We start from the raw sequence: 15,361 nt of genomic DNA, 5'->3' as shown, positions 1-15,361 counted from the left end.
ATTGAACCAAGCCTCACAATTTTATCTGCGATAGAACCTTTTCAAGTACGACCGCTTGGTTCCAGCTGAAACAAAATTAGTGTAAGAACTAAAAAGAAAAACAAAATTTAGGGAATGATATGCAGCACGGGATAAGACTTGATTAATTTAGAGAAAAGGGAACAAATACCATATGCTGGTAATGGAATGTTTGGAGTCATATGCTGCTCTCTTTTTCTTCTGCTCTATTCCTCTTGGGTTTTAGTTTTATATTTGCACCAAATAAATAAGGTTTTCAATGCTGATGATGCTTCCCCCACCCGAAAACAAATAAATAGGATAAAATATAGAAGAAATAAATTAGTAAAGAAAGCTTTACAGACCGTTCTGGGGAATCTGTGGGGAATACAAACTCGGAAGATAAAGCAAAACAAGAAGAAAAGAAGATGATCAGAAAGTGGGCATTAGAAAAGTTAGCCCCCTAAATCTGTTGACACACCCTAATCCAGCCACCGAGTTACCCCATCATCCTCCCCCACAGCTGCCAGAATCTCTATGCGCGCATCCAAAACTGCCTGCCATTTTAAGTGGTGGAACCAAATCAGAATGAAAGCTAGATAACATGGAGAACAATCTATGGAAAGACAATGTGAGAGAGAGTACATATTAAAACTAAATACCCGGGAGGCTAATTCATAGCTGACGGCCCAGTGATCGAGGATTACAGAAATGATACAAACTTACTGAAGGATTTCTGCAATTGACCAGCCTACATTCCTCTAAAGGACCTTGCACCGTCCAACTCTCCCAAACATCAAAGCTGTGACTAGCAAAGACGAATTCCATTCTTCTATTGATCTGGCATCAGAATATGGAACATTAAAATCTGACTTTATCAAAAGCAAAAACTTAGAATGGATTAGAAAACAAGAATAAAGAGTTCTCACTACACAACTGCCTCAGGTAGCATACTTATTAACCATCTCAAAGACGCAACATTCTTTGAGATACATTGCTACTGAATCTATCTATTTTTTTTCCCTTTTGAAACGTCTATTTACTTCATGTAAGATGTGGATTTTGATCTCACAGCTTTGTATTTAAAGGGAACTGCAATAGAAAAAACAAGTATGCTCTTTTGGGACCAAAAATAAAGCCGTCACCTTATCTGATAATGTCACAGTAATTGCATTATTCTCATGACAAGGTAAAACCAATTCGCTTAGGTTTTTGAGCTAAGAATCGATCAAAAGATAGAACAAGATTTTTAGTAAAGTCAAGCTTAGAAATGCGCTCCCTAAATTTGTAAGATGTAAAGTTACCTGCAGCAACTTCCCACCAGCAGCAAAAGAACGCAGACCAATAGTGTCCTGGAAAAATTGTATAAAACTTTAAGCTAGAGTTACCAAAAGCCAAGAACTATAGTTAATTAACAAAAACAAAGCCCACCAAAATAATTTGAAGTCAAGGCAATGATGACAGTACGGATCAACTGGAAAAATGATAAATTCATCTCAACAAACCTTGTTTCTATAGACAACAAGGAACTGTGCTGCAGGATCTCTTTTGGTTACATTTGACATGGTATCTAGGAACCAACCACCACCTTTAACTCTTTGCCTGGACAGGTGGAGTGCAGGACGATCTCTTGCGTGCATAGCTATAACATATCCCTCCTTTAGCATATCACCAGACTGCCCACTTAGGTTCTTGCTAGTTTTAAGAAGGTGGTCAGAAGTTGACCCTTGCGGTAATTCTTTAGGTGTTTTCCTACTTCTCAAGTCTCCAGGAGAGCGAGAACCAGAACTTAATGCTTGATCTGTGCCACTCATAGCAGTGTCATCTTCTCTTTGTGAAGTACTTTCTCTCTCTAATATTAAGGGCTCATCTGATTTTTGTAGGGTAGTTTGATGGGCATGCCTCTTTTTTGCTTTTTTACCTAATCCGCTGCGTTTTGGATCTGATTTAGTTGCAGTACCAGAAGACATGACAGAACACTGGTTTTGATTAGGATAATCCTTAGATTTTTTGGTATCCTTTTTAAGGGAACTTTCAGGACTTCGTTGAGTATCATCAATCAATTGCTCACCACTAGATCCCTGCAAAGCACTTTCTTTCTCTTGTATGCTAAACTGTCCTTTTCATCAACTATTTCACTTTCTTCCTCTTCCTCGTCCTCGTCAGAAATAGCATCCTTTGGTATAACCCCATCACAAAAGAATGTTTGCAGCATAGAGATAGCCTTCTCTCTTATCTCCATCCACACTTCTTCACTATAATCAGCACTTCGAGGAAGTATCAATACATTGGGCATCTCCTTCACCTGAAGTAGAGATGGTAAGATAATTTGATTGATTACATCTTCTGTAATCTTAGTTATGTGATATAAAATTAAAATATACTTCCTCAACACAGTTGAAATCAACTCTTACAATCACAACTGTTTTATCTTAGATGAAGATGGTGAAGGAGAGAAACAGAAGCGGAATTATAAAAGATTTACCTGAGCATTCTCTATCACTCCCCACACTTCCACTCCCTATCTAATGCCCTTTCCAACCAATTGTAATATAACTGTAACCAACTACATGCTTCAAATTTGCATGTACTGGAAAAGAAGTCTACTTAAATGACAGGTTATAGAAAATGGAACAAATCGGGTATATATCAGAACAGAAACAAGAATCTATTGTAAAGATGATCTCAATTAGAGGGCTGACCTTGTAACCTGACTACAAGCCCAGATAGCGTTTCACTGTTCCAAAGAACAGAAACCAATTCGGTCTAGGGACACATTTTTAAGTAACCACTACCTTCCTATGTAAACAGCATAGCACAGAAAAACCTGAATTCATAGCATAAGACATTTAATCAATTATCATACCCAAGCTTCCATCCACTGTGGGCCTTCAGCTCCATCCAGGGCACAACCAGCTAAAGTGCCATCAATCAGAAGCTGCTTCAATGCACAATCATCCAAGAGCTGACTGCTACCAGTATTCACAAGAAAAGCCCCTAAAGGCAAGTATCCCCAAAAAAACGAATTCATACAAAAGAAAAGAGAAGGAATAATAAATTTTTAAAACAGAAAATGTAACCAAATGTACCAGGTTTTATATGCTGCAAACATTCCGCATTGATAATCTGAATGGTTTCATTTGTTAAAGTGCAATGCAGCGATATAAGGTCACTTGCAGCTAGTAAATCATTAAGCGTATCCATTCTACGGACAGCTGGTGGGAATGTTACAGAATGCCTGCTTACTTTTCCGTTCTCCTGTGAAAACAATATTCAGAGGAACTTTTATTCAGATGGAAAATCAATCTTACAAAATGTTAGGCAAAAAGATAAATTGCTAACTAATAAAATCCAAAAGGTGTGCCTTTGAATTAACAGACCTCGTACACAACATAAGACAAGCATATAGACCACTAAAAACATTAATGAAGCTCGGTTTGCAATAGATCCATTATCTGCTTTCAGTTTACCTAATAAGATACAACTGAATAACATGTTAGAAGAGAATACACCTTTAAGATCTTTACATCCAGTTCAAAATGCCGACAGGAATTGGCAATGCCGCTAAACTGAGCTTCACTCTTTCACAGTTCAATAAAAAATTGCTTATGCTATTTGCGACAGTGTTCATTTTGAGATGTACTCCAATTACAAATTCTGGAACAGTTATCAAAAAGTTTCAACCCAAAGTAGAAAGAGAGTAAGTTATTATTAGTGCTTGGTAAGTTTTAAGTAGCAATGTAACAGAATTAAAGAAAGCTAAGTGGTAGAGTGCAGTAGAAACTCAGCTAATGGACCATAAATACAGGAAATCAGCCTATGTTTTACCTCCACAATATCATAATAAAGCACACTCATTTTGAAGGCTAAGCTTCTGGACGCCAGAGATCGGGCCGAAGCAGATCTACCAACAATTCCCAACACTAGTCCTCGGCACCTCCTCATTCCCCGACAAAGCGGCTGAACTGATCCAAGCCAACCGGAAGCCGAGAGAGCGTGGCGAGAGAGCAAGTGCGTGCGACGGAGCAAGCCCAGAAACAGCGCCATGACAGTGTCCGCGATCTCCTCAGCTCGAGAGACATCAACATGGACGACGCGTAGGCCGAGGTCAGCGGCTAAGGCGGAGTCGACGGCGCGGTCAGAGGAGCCGAGGCAGAGGATGAGCTGGTAAGGGCTGAGGCGACGCTGAACAGCTCGAGGGAGGTAGGAGAGGGAATGGAGGAGAACGGCGGAGGCGGCCTCGATCCTGCCATCGCCTAAGCTGCTGAGAGAAACGTGGTGGACCAGAGCGACGCCGTCTAAGGATTCTTGTTCGAGGGTGCAATCTTCGACGCAGTTGAGGGAAACGACCAGAGGGAGAGGCGCGGGGTTGTCGCGGTGACGCATTCCGGAAGTGGATCTGAGCACGGACGGCGTCGTAGCGGAGGAGGTGATGCCCATCCTATTGTGATTTTGGGGATGTTGGGAGTATGACTCTCTCTCTCTATCTCTCTTAATTTCATTCATCTATTTGAATTGAAGGCAGGCGGCAGGCGGCAGGGGCAGGGGCAGGGCTGGGCTATGAATTGTGACATTACATTTACTCATCTCCCTTGGTGGAGTACTATGTTTGGAACCCGATTTCCCTCATCTTTCTTGGGAAAGCCCTGTTTATATTTTACAACAGAGTCCTCTGCATCTTGTGTTCGTCCTTGGGGTCTCTGAACCCCTTTCCAGAACCATTCCTGCTTCTCCACTTTGTTTTCTTCATTCGAATAATCTTTCCTCTTTAATACAAAGAGTCAATGCATAATTTCATCCTTCAAACGTATCAGTTTTCATATTTGATGTTTTTCCCCCTTGCCTGGAGTGTTACAAACTTACAATACTTGTTTAAATCTATTTGAAACAAAATTGAAGTACATTTTAAAATATAAATTAAATTTTTTTTAAATCCAAATTTAAAATTTGATCAACCTCAAACAGTATTGATCAACTATTTATCGACGACAACTAATATAGATATTTTTTTTTATCAAAACCAATCAATAATTATCAAAGCCAATGTCATTTTTATTCTTTTAATATTTTAGATATATTTATTTAACAAAATAAAATGTGACAGGTTTTAAGATATATCTTGTATTATGTATTTAACGTTATAAAAGTGAATTAGTTAACAAAATAAGACGAGAGATGTTAAACTGAGAATACAAATTAAACTATCTCAGTGGTTAAAGAAATGATTGCTATTTTTAAAAGTTTCAGGTTCAAGCATAAAAAGCTGCAAAGGTAATGAGCTTTCATTATCAAATTGTTGAAAATCTTTAGGACATATACTAACACTAATCACTTTAGATTAATAAAAAAATATTAGATTGGGGCAAAAAAATATTGAAGTATCAAAGAAAAATTATATGGTTCGATAGTTAAATTTGTGCGTTAAAGCTAAAAAGAAATACTTAATATTATGTTCAAATTTGGAATTTGGTCCATACACTTCAATTTAACACAATTAAATCCTCTATTTCCTTTTTTTCAAGTAATCCTCTACTTCTTTAATATTATTAATTTGATAATTGTCCAAATAGTTAACACTAGTAGCTTAGTTGATATTACAAAAATATAAATATCAAATTACGACTAAGACCCATATTTGACATAGTAGAGGAACCAAAACCGAAGTTAAGATTGTGCAGTAATTAAGCTACTCAGCTCCATAATGCAAAAATTAAATTGTAGATTTGTTTGATCACCTCATAGAGCAGAAGACAGGTAGATATGTTATTGTTTGTAATGGTGCTTGGGAAGGATTTAACAAGAAAAAGTAGGAATTAGTAGCAAATATCCCCAATTTATTGAAGCAAACATGTCTCGAAGAACTCACCATACGTTCCAGCCAACAATTACCTGATTATCATGATCAATGAGCTAAAAATTGTACATTTATTTACTTTTCAGAAAGCAGCAGACAGCTCACACGCTAGCAACTCATAAATTGAATCCAAGAATTGCTGAAAGTTTTATACAAAACGTAGACCTTTTATATTACCTACAATGACAACAAGCATATGATCTCCCCACATACCTTCCAAATCAAAATTTCTACACGATATAGATAACCTAGATACGCATTTCGCGGATGACAATTGAAAGCCTCACACCAAACCAACTGCTGAACAAGTCCATAAACATCAGCAAGCTCAAGGTATACTTAAAAAAAACACATTTACAATCCATAGTCTAGGTATATATACCATAGCTGTTAGCAGATTCTCGAGCAATTTCATATCTGAAACAAGCTAAGCAAATAAGTTCCACCAATTTACCAGAACCCATCAGTACCTCACATTTATAAGTTTTGAGTTGCCATCGTGGAGTTTTTCTTTAGTTTCAGGCCTGCAAACTTGATATCTTCCAGACTGCTATCAAAATCCTGGAATATATCCTTCTCCAGATATTCCGACTTAGAAAAACCTCCTCCTGATATTCCGGGTAGTTGCTTGATATGATCGCATTAGAAGTCCAACTCCGACTCCAACTCCAAGGCACACTCCGAGGCCAATTCCAACTCCAACTCTAACACCAGCATTAAACCATGAAAGTTGGCCGTCCTCACCAGCATACATTTCTTCAGCATAGTAACTATGCCCAATTTTCCCATCAGAATCATAGTTTTCAACTTCAGCATCTATAACCTGTAACATGACCACAATGATTATTCTACATTTTAGTAAAAAAAAAAGGTGATAACAAGACATCCAATTATAAACAAATTGACTTGCAAGAAAAAAAAATAGAAGCTTATGCAAATTTTCCTGAATACACTAAACAACCACATTTCATTATTCCCATTGTCATTTACAGAGCTGTGTCGTCATGACAGGTAACAGTTCTTATGCCATCAGAACTTGACAAATTCATATTTTCACCCTGAAAGTGAGTCCAGGAAACATATTTGGATGGGGAAGTAAAGAAATCAGAAGAAAGTATTCCTGCAGAACTCGACAAGATCATATTTTCACCCTAAAATTTGAACTCAAAACATCTGGCATTACCCAAAATACTCTGATAAAAGGCCCCAAGTGATTGGAGTTGCAAAAGAAGGATCCAATCATCATAACAACAGCAAAGAAAACAGAAACCCCTTATCGGGAAACAGGTAGAGCATAGTTACACCCCTACAAGTATCTGCATACATATATACCTGGTGCCTACCATATGGAATGAAGATGGTCTTTCCATCATATATAGACAACACAAACATGGCATTTCACCAAATCGAATTATAACCAATAGATGATCTTTGTATGCTAAGACCAGAAGTAACATTTTTTAAACAATCAACACTTCTCACGCAATGCCAATATTCTTCTACCACGCTTGAATCTACATCTAAATTATGAGTAGCAATCAAATTTTAAAACTTTGGCATTATAACCAAATATAATTTACCTTCAATTTCCGCTGTCTATTCAGCCCATTGCCACCCTTATCATCCCCTTTCCCGAGCTCCTCGTCCTCAGGAATTGCATCCAACGTCCATTTAAGCCTGTGCACGCCTTTCTTCTTAGGGCTCACAAGTATATTCTTGGTCAATATCACAGGCGTACCAGCACAACAGCCCGCGATATAAACTTCAATCCCCGGAGCAGAAACACCCATCTTGGGCTGAAAAAAAGACGAATTCCCAGGCTCCGTAGCAACTGCCGCCAGGTAACAGTCCATGCTCCACTCTCCTTCCATCCTTCCCAACGATCCACACAACAGCACCTTCTTTTCATCCTCGTACGCCTCGAATTCGAACCCGCCCGTGACGCGGACGCTATCGGTGCTCAAGTAAGTGACCTCGGATGCTTCCCGGTTGAGACGAACGCGACTAAGGGTAAGGACGGCGGAATCAGAGGCCGGGACACGAGAGCCATTAATTTCGAGAGAGACACCGATCTCGCGTCGGAGGTGGAAGAGGGTGAGGTGGTCGGGGACGCTGTCGACAACACACGGCGCGATCCGAAAGTAGAAGAGACGGATTTCGAGCCATACCGAGGAACGATTTATGAGATCGTAGGGATCCGAAGGTTTCTGAGTTAGAATTGATGAAAGATCATGCTGTCGATGATCCATGGCATAAAATTTGGAGAGGGAGAAGGAGGGTGGGAAATATTTTGGGATATCAAAAGTGAGGAAACTGGGGATAACCATGAATAAACAAACGAAAAAGATACGAGAATTGATCGGGTAAATTTAGGGTTTGGGAAGAGAAGAAAACGAATTTTTTTCCATTTTTATTTTTATTTTTATTTTTATTTTTATTTTTATTTTTATTTTTATTTGGGGGGTTTTGTCGTGAATGTGAAGTTAATAATTTGACAATGGCAATGGCAATGGCAATGGCAACACGACCTAGAGCAAAAGAAGGAAGAGGGAAACTCTCTACGGCTCAGCCTTCGGGAAGGAGAAAAAGAGAAAAAGAGAAAATAACCTTAGTGACCGAAAATTTCTTATAATATATGATTTTGATCAATTTTTTTTCGATTTGCCAAAATGACCAATAAAATCGTAATGCGATCTCTAAATCGCAACGCGATCTCCAGTATCGCAAATCAATTTTCATATTCGCAACGTGGTTTTGACTATCGCATTGCGATTTTCCAAATTTGCATTGCGATTTTAAAAAATCGTAATGCGAATATGTAAATCGCAACGCGATTCTGACTATCGCAACGCGATAATACATAATCGCAACTCGATTCTGACTATCGCAACGCGATTCTAACTAACGCAACGCGATTCTGACTGTCGCAACGCTAAATTTCAAATTCGCAACATGTATTAGTTTCGCAACACAAATGTTTTGGGTATATAACTACGCAGCAACATCAACTCATAACCTAAATCCCTAAATCGCAACTCATTTCATCTCCATCTATCACTCTCTCCGGCGACATTCGTTCCTATATCCAACGACATCCTTCCCCATCCGGCAACAGGTTTTAGTTTTGCAGCTCGTTTGTTTAGTAAATTAATTTACAATAATGAAATCATCTAATGTTGATCATGTTTGTATAGATTTGTGTTTTGGAGGGTCATGGGAAAATGTTCATGGTGTTTTACAATATATGTCTTTACCCATGAATCTTCAACTAAAACTGTCATTAAAAAAGTTAACTTATGAAACTCTAATGGTTTATGGGGTATCTTAGGGATTGCATAGGTCCTATTAGCAATCTGACAATCATATCCGATAGGGCAAACTCAATTGACAATGTTGTTAGAAGGTGTTTCCCAGATGCTTTTCATGTACTTTGTAGTGTTCATTTGTATAGAAATCTAAAATCAAGGTCTGCTGGTATAAAAAATCACAAATGGACATACTGGAAGGCTGTAAAAGCTTATCGGGAAGTGGATTTTAATAAGCATATAAATTGTTTAAGACGTGTTTTGCCTCAGTGTGCTCAAACACTAGAAGATGTCGGGTTTGAAAGATGGTCAAGAGTACATCAACTTGGAGCAAGATATGGTTTCATGACGTCTAATAGTGCAGAATCAATCAATGCTCTAAGTCATCATTCCCAGAAATTACCCATTATTATGTTAATGGAGTTTTTTTGAGCCTCTATTCAACAGTGGTATAACAAGAAAAGAAACCATGCAGGTATTATTTCTTTAAATTTGTAACTTATCATATATTTTACTAAGTATTATTTATTTAAATTTACAGGAACATTGGAACATCGTGTTACACCATAGACTGAAAAAAAGATAACGAAACGTGTTGTGAAGTCAACGTCATGGAGAGTTGAACCATGTTCAAACACTTTGTTTGAAGTACTGAATAATAACTTAAATGGGCTTGTCGATCTAAATGCAAAGACGTGTAGTTGTATGAAATGGCAAACATCTGGTTATCCGTGTGGCCATGTTATAAAAGTTGCTCTTCATCTAAACCAAGATGATTCAAGCGCATACGCTATGGATTGGTACACTACAGAAGTATATCGACAGACTTATGCCGAAATTATCTACCCTATTCCACATCCTTCTGAGTGGGACATACCAGATGACTTACAAACAGTTTTGCCACCAACCATGGACAGAAGGCTACCTGGCCGACCAAAAAGTCACGATCGTATACCGTCCAAGGGTGAAGAGAAGAAGATATCGACATGTAGTCGGTGCAAGGAAAGTGGTCATACAAGGTTGACATGTGGATCACCAGTGTCATCACAATCATCTTTTCCTCTACCAAAATATGGATCCTCATCAAAATCCAAAGCTCATATGGTGTCAAGAAAAAGGCAATCAAAATCGCAATCAAAATCAAAATCCCAATCACAACCGGCTTCACCTTTTGGGACTATTAACTTAGGTGATTTTTAAATGCAAACGTTGTATTATGTGTATTTTATGTGTAAACTTTTAACATTTTCAGTTAGGCATGTATTAGTAACTTGAGTTTGAACATTGCTATGATCTGTTCAGTTGTTATCACTTATTACACATTCATTTGAATATCGCAACGCAAATTTGACTATTATGTGTATTTTATGTGTAAACTTTTAACATTTTCAGTTAGGCATGTATTAGTAACTTGAGTTTGAACATTACTATGATCTGTTCAGTTGTTATCACTTATTACATATTCATTTGAATATCGCAACGCGAATTTGACTATCGCAACGTGAATTTGACTATCGCAACGCAAATTTGACTATCGCAACGCGAATTTGACTATCGCAACTCAAAAATCGCAACACGAATTTGACTATCGCAATGCGAATTTGACTATCACAACACAAAAATTGCAACGCAAATTTGACTATCGCAACGAGAATTTGACTATCGCAATGAGAAAATCGCAAAGCGTATTAGACTATCGCAACGCGAATTAACTTTTGCGTTGCGATTTTGGCTTTCGAATTGCGATTTTGACTTTCGCATTGCGATTTTGAGTTTAGCGTTGCGAAAGTGTACCTTCAACAGGTCTTTTGTCTTCAATATGATGCAGATTGAAATCAACAAATCAACTTTTACATTTCAATCATTTAAACAAGCACAAATAAGAATTATTTACACATCAATTAAACAAATCAACTTTTACAAATCAACTTTTACAAATCAATTAAACAATCAAAAAGAGTTTACCCAGACAGTTGTTTATGCACCCATACATCAATTTCACGCAGGTCACTTCAGGATTAACCTGCAGAAACCAAACATTTGCTCAAACAACACTTTCTACACATCTAAGACCAACAAACAGCAAATTATTATTGAATTCTAGGTACTTAACAACACTTGCATTTGACTTACAAATTGTTTATGGACACTTTCATAACACGGATGCAGGTAGGCAACATCTCGCATATATCGCTCTAGCCATAAAATGTAGAAACCACAAGCCTACTACACCTCTATCTCTATCGGTGGGAGGTAGAAACTGTGTACTTCCTGTCGTCAAACGCTCCAAGCACATGCATACGAGAGGACCACAATCCCCTCTGGCTTCATTTGTTTGTTGTGGCGCGGTCTCGTCTCTGATAACTGTAACATTGAACTTTTTTGGCTTCTTGTTTCCAAAATAAGTCCAATAATTAATCGCATCCAAGAATTTAGCCAAATGAGAGCTCCATCCCTTAATAATATCTCTCAAATCAGACAATGATATGTAATTTATCATGCTGTCATATACTATTGTCTTCAGGGATGGGAGCTGAAGCTTGACGAGAAGCCAATGAGTACGTTTCAAAACAGGGATAAACACCTGCAATTATAAGTAATAATTCAATTGCGTACTTATTTATGAACACCTTTAAAATATTTAAAAAATAAATACTAACCTTATCGACCTCCCACCATATAGGATAAAGTTTAGCTTGTCCATTAGCCAACACATATGATTCCTGTCGTTGATTCTTCAAGTGAACTACGTGAAAAGAAGTCGGCATAATTGTATATCGCATATTTTTTTTATTTTTCCTCATTTTCCTTATCATTAGAAGACGTGACACCCATGCATCAATATGCTATTTTACAAAAAAAAGACATATATTAGTGAATTACATAAATTTAAAAAAAATTAATCAAAATGAAATATAAAAAAAATATAAGACTTACCTCCCATCGAAATAGCCTTTGTCTTCAACCCCTAATAACACACCCCACCAAGACCGATCAATCAACAAATGTATATCATCGTTGAGTTTGTATATGTCAGCGTAACACCCCTGGCTCCGCTCATGTAGATAAAAATCAACTACGGTCTTAGCCCAAAGGGTATTATCCATAATTGTTTTCGGTAGTTTTCTCCTCTCCACTTCATCTGCCGGAATGGTACTAGTCGGTAACTCATACGAAAGCCAACTGTCATCCATCATGTTTGGCACATGAGAGGGTTTCTCAATAATTAGACATATTATGCCGTGTGAATCGGGCTCTTGAATGGTGGGAGGGACCTCTTCAATGATGACAGGCGCCTCTTGAACGATGGGAGGGGACTCTTGAGGGATGATAGGGGCCTCTTGAACGATAGGAGAGGCCTCTTGAACGATGATAGGTGAGTTGGGCTTCTTTTTACGGAGTCTTCACACTATTGTGGTGAACGGAGACGTAATGGCACGTGCACGCCGTCTGATGCGTGAACCCCGTCGTGCAAGAAAAACCCGATGTAAAGCATCCACCTTATCGGGCTGTTAAAAATAAATTAATACATAAATCAGTAAATAAACAGACATGATATTAAACAGTGAAAACAAAGACAAATATGTTTCAAACTTGCACAGTATTCACCCAAGTCATTATTCTATCATAGTTCACAAAATGCATCAGATAACATTCCAGAAGTAAGCACTTATATAAACATTTAAAAGGACAACATATAGGTTTAGTGCATGCTCAAGGACAACATAAAGAGTAGTAGTTTATTCTTGAAACTTAAATTTGCAACACTGTGAAGTTAATATTTGTCTTTGTCTTTTGGTTGAAGTAATGCAATCCATTCAAGTTTCAATTTGCAGAAGAAGAATAGTTTCTGAAACTTAAAATCGCAACACGAAACTTAAAATCGCAATGCGAAAATGACTATCGCAACGCGAATTTGACTATCGCAACGGGATAATCGCAATGCGAAATAAAAATCGCAACATGAAAATCGCAATGCGAAAATGAAAATCGCAACGCGATTTTAGTTTCGTGTTGCGATTTTGGTTTCGCGTTGCAATTTTTATTTCGCATTGTGATTATCCCGTTGCGATAGTCAAATTCGCGTTGTGATAGTCATTTTCGCGTTGCGATAGTCATTTTTCGCGTTGCGATTTTAAGTTTCGTGTTACGACTATTCTTCTTCTGCAAATTGAAACTTGAATGGATTGCATTACTTCAATCAAAAGATAAAACAAAGGCAAATACTAACTTCACAGGGTTATTTTAGAACTGTTTAGCAGTATTGGCAGCAACCGAATGAATTTACTAAGCAATCTAAGTGAAATGGTTAATCTAAGTGAAATTACGAGTAAATCAAGGTAAATATATGAAAAATCTTAAACTTACCTCGTTGCGTAGAGTATGAACTTCATTCTGCAACGATGCTACCATCTCACGTAGAGCCGCTACCTCACCACGTAAAGTAGATACCTCATCACGCCATGCACCATAGTCATCGCGTAAAGTACCGACATCCTCACGCAAGTCATTGACCTCATCACGTAACTCCCCTAACTCATCCCGTGGAGGTGGAGAACAGGGAGATAAATGTCGTGGCATCTTTGCCGGTCGCCTATCATGAGGTGATGGTGGAGAAGAGGCTCGATGATGTGACAGAATAGGTGATAACTCTCGTTGTAGAGGTGTATAGTGTGGTCGATCAGGTGATGGCTCTGGGTGAGGTGATGGCTCTCGAAGTGGAGGCTGCTCATCATCCGTGCCATAAAAAAAACGCTTACTAGCTTGCCACCAATCAGTGGCAAGCTCAGCCTCCGTGGGTGTCAGCCTCTATAATAGAGTGTTGGCCTCCTAACAATATAAAAGCTCAAACAAAGTTAAACGTGTACTAGTAATAACTTGTTTATATATGGTAGTATTTATGTTAACTTACATCATTTATTGTCGTATACCGTAGTAACTCTTCCCAAATCAACAACCACCGTTTTCTCTTCCAGGAAATAGCTCAAGGAATATCATTTGAAGTTTTTAATGCATATGTCTGCATGTCGGGAAAAACCTCAAATATCCAAATCTACAAACAATATAATACACAAACATTAGTAATTGTTAAATAATTAATTATAATTTTGGAAACATTATATAAAAATTCTTACCTTAAAGGCCCAAATAAAGCCTGACAAAGTGTATTTGGAACCATCGCCACGCAAACTTTTGCGGTCATCAAAGGTAGACAACAACTTATTCCAGGTAGCTTTCCATAGATACGAACCCCACAGAAACAGGTTCCATGCATTTAGGTCCTCTACCAATAATATTAGGTCCTTAGGAATAGGTTGTCTGGCCTCTCTGCCTAAAAAGCCGGCTTGCAAAAGTACTAAAAGGCATACTCGGACAACATCGACGTCATCCATCCGAGTAAAACCATCTTTCTTATTCAATAATCTCGTCAAGTCGTCGATGTGTAAATTCGGCTTCTCCATTGACAGCTCAGGAAAAACCCGGGATAACCATGATGGGTGGGTAATATGACTAGTGTATCGACCTACATCATCGTGTCCAAAGCGTAGACCAGTGATTAAGCAAAACTCCTCCCGCCCAAAACACGTATACACCGGTTGAAAATGAAACCATATCTCTTCATTACCACGTTTTATACTCTCGGGTAGATCGCTAGTCATGGTCTGAAGCCACAAATGGGTCAACATAGCATCTCCACCCGGATGTTGTACTTTCAGCCATGGCCCGAAGCAAGTATCCTCAAACAATTTTCTTTGTACAAGTGAAAGCTTCGACACAATTGTAGTGACTAGGCTTATTTTATTCCTTAAGGTCAATTGAGCCGAAAAAAAGTTCTACAAAAACAATAAACATACCAAGTTAGATATACCAAAAACTACACTGTGAAGATATACCAAAAACAATAATAAACATAAAGAGTAGTAGTAGTTTATTCTTCAAACTTAAATTTGTAACACTGTGAATTTCGTATTTGTCCTTGTTTTTTGGTTGAAGTAATGCAATTCATTCAAGTTTCAATTTGCAGAAGAATAATAGTTTCTGAAACTTAAAATCGCAACACGAAAATGACTATCGCAACGCGAATTTGACTATCGCAACGCGAAATGAAAATCGCAACTCGAAACTAAAATCGCGTTGCGATTTTGTCGTTGCGATTTTCATTTCGCGTTGCGATCATCGGTTTCAAATAGTCATTGTCTAAAAT

At 38.0% G+C, this 15,361-nt stretch overlaps 1 pseudogene; it reads right to left on the bottom strand.

The window, feature by feature from the left end:
* Positions 1-316: 316 nt before the first annotated feature.
* LOC120158522 lies at positions 317-8,251 on the bottom strand (annotated as a pseudogene).
* Between the last annotated feature and the right edge of the window lie 7,110 nt (positions 8,252-15,361).

The sequence above is a fragment of the Hibiscus syriacus genome, unplaced genomic scaffold, assembly GCF_006381635.1.
Source record: "Hibiscus syriacus cultivar Baekdansim isolate YM2019G1 unplaced genomic scaffold, ASM638163v2 tig00111318_pilon, whole genome shotgun sequence".
NCBI lineage: Eukaryota > Viridiplantae > Streptophyta > Magnoliopsida > Malvales > Malvaceae > Hibiscus > Hibiscus syriacus.
This window is presented reverse-complemented; position numbering and strand designations above follow the sequence as displayed.